This window comes from Onychostoma macrolepis, chromosome 01 (assembly GCF_012432095.1).
Source record: "Onychostoma macrolepis isolate SWU-2019 chromosome 01, ASM1243209v1, whole genome shotgun sequence".
Classification (NCBI taxonomy): Eukaryota; Metazoa; Chordata; class Actinopteri; order Cypriniformes; family Cyprinidae; genus Onychostoma; species Onychostoma macrolepis.
The window spans coordinates 30,522,757-30,528,756 of record NC_081155.1 but is presented as its reverse complement, the minus strand read 5'-3'; positions in this window follow the sequence as shown (position 1 = coordinate 30,528,756).

Sequence of the window (6,000 nt, the reverse complement as noted above, 5' to 3'; positions counted from 1 at the left end):
ACAAATGTTTAAACTGAGAACTTTTACACTTTGATCCACTAAATGAGCTCTTTTCAAATTTGATGCCTGCTACAGGTTACATAATAGTTGGGACGGGGGCATGCTTACCATGGTGTAGCATCTCCACTTCTTTTCAAAACAGTTTGAAGACGCATCAAGGTTATGAGTTTCTGGAGTTTTGGTGTTGGAATTTGGTCCCATTCTTGTCTGATATAGGTTTCCAGCTGCTGAAGAGTTCGTAGTCGTCTTTGACGTATTCGTTTAATGTGCCAAATGTTCTCTATAGGTGAAAGATCCGGACTGCAGGCAGGCCAATTCAGCACCCGGACTCTTCTACTACGAAGCCATGCTACTACGAAGCCATGCTGTTGAAATAGCTGCAGTATGTGGTTTTGCATTGTCCTGCTGAAATACACGTCGTCTGGAGGGAAGCATATGTTGCTCTAAAATTTTTATATAGCTTTCAGCATTCATAGTGCCTTCCAAAACATGCAAGCTGCCCATACCGTATGCACTTATGCACCCCCATACCATCAGAGATGCTGGCTTTTGAACTGAATGCTGATAACACGATGGAAGGTCTCTCTCCTCTTTAGCCCGGAGGACACGGCGTCCGTGATTTCCAACAAGAATGTCAAATTTGGACTCATCTGACCATAGAACACTTTTCCACTTTGAAACAGTCCATTTTAAATGAGCCTTGGCCCACAGGACACGACAGCGCTTCTGGACCATGTTCACATATGGCTTCCTTTTTGCATGATAGAGCTTTAGTTGGCATCAGCAAATGGCATGGCGGATTGTGTTTACCAACAGTGGTTTCTGGAAGTATTCCTGGGCCCATTTAGTAATGTCAATGACAGAATCATGCCAATGAGTGATGCAGTGTCGTCTGAGGGCCCGAAAACCACGTGTATCCAATAAAGGTCTTCGGCCTTGTCCCTTACGCACAGATATTTCTCCAGTTTCTCTGAATTTTTTGATGATGTTATGCACTGTAGATGATGAGATTTGCAAAGTCTTTGCAATTTGACGTTGAGGAACATTGTTTTTAAAGTATTCCACAATATTTTTACGCACTCTTTCACAGATTGGAGAGACTCTGCCTCTCTAAGACATCCCTTTTATAGCTAATCATGTTACAGATCTGATGTCAATTAACTTAATTAGTTGCTAGATGTTCTCCCAGCTGAATCTTTTCAAAATTTCTTGCTTTTTCAGCCCTTTGTTGCCCCCGTGCCAACTTTTTTGAGACCTGTAGCAGGCATCAAATTTCAAATGAGCTCATTTAGTGGATAAAAGTGTAAAATTTCTCCATTTAAACATTTGTTATGTTCTCTATGTTCTATTGTCAATAAAATAGTGGCTCATGTGATTTGAAAGTCTTTTAGTTTTCATTTTATTCAAATTTAAAAAGCGTCCCAACATTTCCGGAATTTGGGTTGTAATTACATTTCAAACATCTGCTATGAACTGTAGTTAAGTATTTCTAGAATAATTTGATTAAAAATTGAGATTGAAATAACATCAAATGCATAATTTAAAAATTTTACAATTTTAAGTAAACAAGCAAACAATTAAATTGTATCAAGTTGTAATAACTATATACGTATATATTTTTAAGTTTTTTAAATTATATTGATCAAATATGTGATCAGTTTGTAGTTTGTACAAAGGATTTTGAAAATTCACCACTTACTAGTGAAAATAATACCAAAGCAAATAAAAAAGCTGTAAGACCCTTGAGTTTTTACTAAATGTACCAGTTTCACAATGGCTCAATCCAACAAATCCATTAGACATCTGATGGGGCTTTAATAAGGCTTTTCGTTTACACAGCTCATCAAAACATGGCAATGAACAGGATTGTGTTGCTTCCTGCCTTGTTAAAAAAAAATGTTCTTCATGCCTAATTCACTTTCCTTTCATGGTTTCTCCATTAGTGGGGTCATTATGCTCTTTCAGGCTGCACTATTAGTGGCAAAGTCCTTGCAACCTTCAGAATAAAAATGATTTTTCTTTTACTATTTTCTTACACCCAGTAACAAAAAGTTATATTAAAACAAAACAAAACAAAACAGCCCAGGTGAAAAAGAAATATATTTAAATTGTGCTTTTTCAGACACACTTAATATATTTATATTATACTGTACTAATTGCATATTAAATGTATTATTTTGAAACAACTTTAAGTATATTAAGTGTATTTCAAGATATGCTTAAGTTCAATTTTAATCTATTTGTAATATATTTAATATATTGAAATTGTGTTAAATTGGAACCACTTTAAGTATATTTAGTGCAATTTAAGTGTATTTTTAAAAATACATTTAAAATGTACTTTTAATACTTCATGAACTACAGGTAGAGTATATTTGGAGCATCGTTTTATTGTGCTTCAAGTACATTTCAATTGTATTTCAGCTTATTAGAAATGCATTAGCATTACACTAATAGTATATTATATTATATTTATTAGTATTATATTTTTCAATATATACACACGTACACTTTGATATTTAGAAAACTTTAATGTATTATATATTGTGTACATTACAAATATTCATGAAGTACATTAAAAAAAGCACAGCAGCATATATACTTTGGTGAAAAACAAAAAAAAAAACATACTATTAAATGTATTAAAAATTATTACTACAAACATACTCAAGTACATTTTAAAACATTATACAAAAAACAAATGAAAAAAAGACTGAAATGCTATGGAAGAGCCATCTTATCCATTTGTAGAACATTTAAGTTATAACTGTATTACTGAAAAGTAAAGAATTTTACATCAATGAATAAATAAAAATTACAATGCAATTTTCTGAAGAAAAAAAAAACATGTAAAGTGAATAGATGTGTGTGCAAAGACTGAAGATGATAAAGTTCAAGCAACAGAATAGGGAGGGATGGAGGGGTTTTGGAGGTGGACAAGGAGATGGTGTAGGGATGGTGATGAGAGGATGACGATGATGCCCTGGCGGCTTAGATGGTGTTTGGCACATGGCACAGACCCAGAGCATCCCAGTGCTGACAACACACGGCGGAGTCGAGGGAGGGAGGAGCCAAAATGTAGATGGTGTGACTGCCGACATCTGGGGGCCGACTGATGGAGACAGAGCTGGTGGATCCGAAGCCGCAGACTAAGGGCCAATGGAGCTGAGCGTCGTCGCAGGTTCCGGAGACCTGGGCACAGCCTAGTCAGTAGTGTCTTGCAGCTTTAGAAAAAAAACAAAACAGAAACAAAATTAGATAACAGATTTTTACATGAATTACTGAAAAGAAGCACAAATTAGCCACCTGGAATGGACACATTGCTAACGTTTTTCTTCCAAGATTGACCGAATCCCCCTCTATTAGGCCTGATTCAAAAATCTCTATAACAGAGGTGATACGACATTAAAATATACTTACTATTCCTTTGCATGTCTCTGCACTCAGATTTCATTTTGTCTTCTATAGCAGCTGATCTGAAAAACAACAAATGTTAATATTTCTCACACGCACACACACAAAAAAGGCAAATGATGATTGATGATTTGTTTTCTATTTAAGAATGACAGAACAATGTACCTGGTCGGAAATATAGTCAAAAACCTTACCAGTCTCAGCAGTTTCAGATGTACTGTATGCTTTTATAAGCAACCCTTCTTACAATTTAATCTTTGTTCTTATCTGTAATGAGAAATATATATATTAGAAAATAAAGTCATAAGGTTGTCAAGCTTGAACAAATATAGACACCAATCAACCAACACTACCACAGTTTGCTGATCAGCTCAAGACAAAGTAATTGTATGTTCATAATCATGGTTTTTCAAAGATCGTTAACCTTATTACAATGAAGCCAAATTGTTCAGGAAATCAGAAATAAATATTTCATGTTGCAAATAAAAGAATGTTAATGTTAACTAATTTTATTTTATTTTTTTCTGCCAATGCATGTGTCAAAAACATGACTGGTACAGACAAATAACGTTAATTAAATACAAATCTTACCTGAAGTCACAGTGAGGTTCTGAAGCCAGACGCCAAACACGCTCGCAGAAGCTGGTAAAAATAAGAACAAACCGCTTTATGCCATGGTCTGTCTGAATACTCAATTCTGATTGGCTGGCAGGTGTTGATTAAATTCGTTGAACTGCACAGGTAGTTCCTGGTCAGTTTAATCACGTTCTATATTAATGCGCTTCCTATAAACATTGGTAACCATAGTAACATATAGTTACAGTTGAATAGTAATACAGGTGAAAATAACCGTCATTTTTATCGTTCCGGTCAAATATTACAGCACAAATATTATTAACATCTTTAATATGTGAATGCTGGCAAATGACCATGACATAAACCGAATAATCAACGGCTAGCTGTGCATTAAATGATCTGAATGCACTCCGCTGCGCGTCGGGCGGTTCTTCGCCTCCACGTCGTGCATTCAGATCGTTTAATGCACAGCTAGCCGTTGATTATCCCTTACATATTTTCTAATTAATTTAATAATTCCCCCAAAACAATTTGAATTCTGCCATCACTCACCCTTAAGATGCTCCAAACCATCTAAGACTTACGTTCATCTTCGAAAGAAAAGCGTAGATATTTTAATGAAATCTGAGAGATGTATGTCCCTCCGATGAAAAGATTCATCAAAGATGTTCACGTTTCAAAAAGTTCATCGCAAAAAACATCACCAAAGTAATCCATATGAATTGCGTGGTTTCCTCCAAGCGCCCTAAAGAGACACGATCGCTCTATATAATATAACACTGTTTAAATTTAGACTTATATGCACATTCAAGGGACATTTGCATGCACATCATATTTGATTTACGAAGCTCTCTGCTGCGAGCTCATTATCATACGAACCAATCAGAGCCGTTCAATGGCTCTGGAACCAATCAGGTTTAGTCTGTGTTGTTTGAATTTAAACACAAATAAACGTTTTTTGGGTTTTTTCTCATTTCAAATATGATGTTGAAATCCTTGTGGGAATTTCAGAAATGTATATTAGAAAATAAAGGCGTCAAGCTTGAACAAGTTTATAAACACCTAGCTTATTACAATTAATGTATCATGTAATGAACAACAGCCTAATCAACCATAGCATAACCCATATTAAACAACATATTTTAAATAAGTTTGTACATTGTAAATGTAAAAAATGTTTTTCAAAATATCGTACTTTTCCAAATATTAAAATTATAAATACATAAATATTTAAAATATAACCATGTGTAGGCCTACTGCAATATAAAGTACATTAAAAACCTACTAAAAGTGTAATCATTTTGTTATGTTCTTACACAAAATACACATAAAATATATTTTAAGTAAGAGTAACATAAGTGTGTTTTTTGTAAATACACTAAAACGTCACTAAAAGTATGCTTGTGTTTAGTATATTCCTTAAAAGTGTAACTAAGAATATATTTATTACCAAAGTATTTCTAGTATACTTTTTATAAACACATTAAAAGTATGCTTCTGTTTAGCATATTTCTTAGAAGTATAACTAAGCATATATTTAATACAAAAGTACTTCTAGTATACTTTTTAGAAATATATTAAAATATATTAAAGTATATTTTTAATGCACTTCAAATAAGCATGTTGGGAATACAAATGTATTATAAACATACTACTTGAATTTCAAGTATATTTTTAATACATTTAATACTACGTCTTTTTCACCTGGGAGATTACTTTAAAAATGATCTCATTTTTTTCCTCCAAGAGGAAAGGTGACCATGTTTTAAAAATCATTGTGTTTTGCTCTTACCAAGAATGTATGAACTCCTGAGAATCTGCACTGATATTGTTTAAGACAAACAAAAGCTGAAAATAGAGGTGTAAATAAGGCCAAAAAAGGGGATATTTCAAGCGCAATATTTAATCGTGTCCCTTATTTTACGTACAGGAAGTAAATGGCTGAATTCTGAATAGCATATTGCCATACTACTATGCATACCCCCAGTTCAGTTTATGATGTATTGGTCT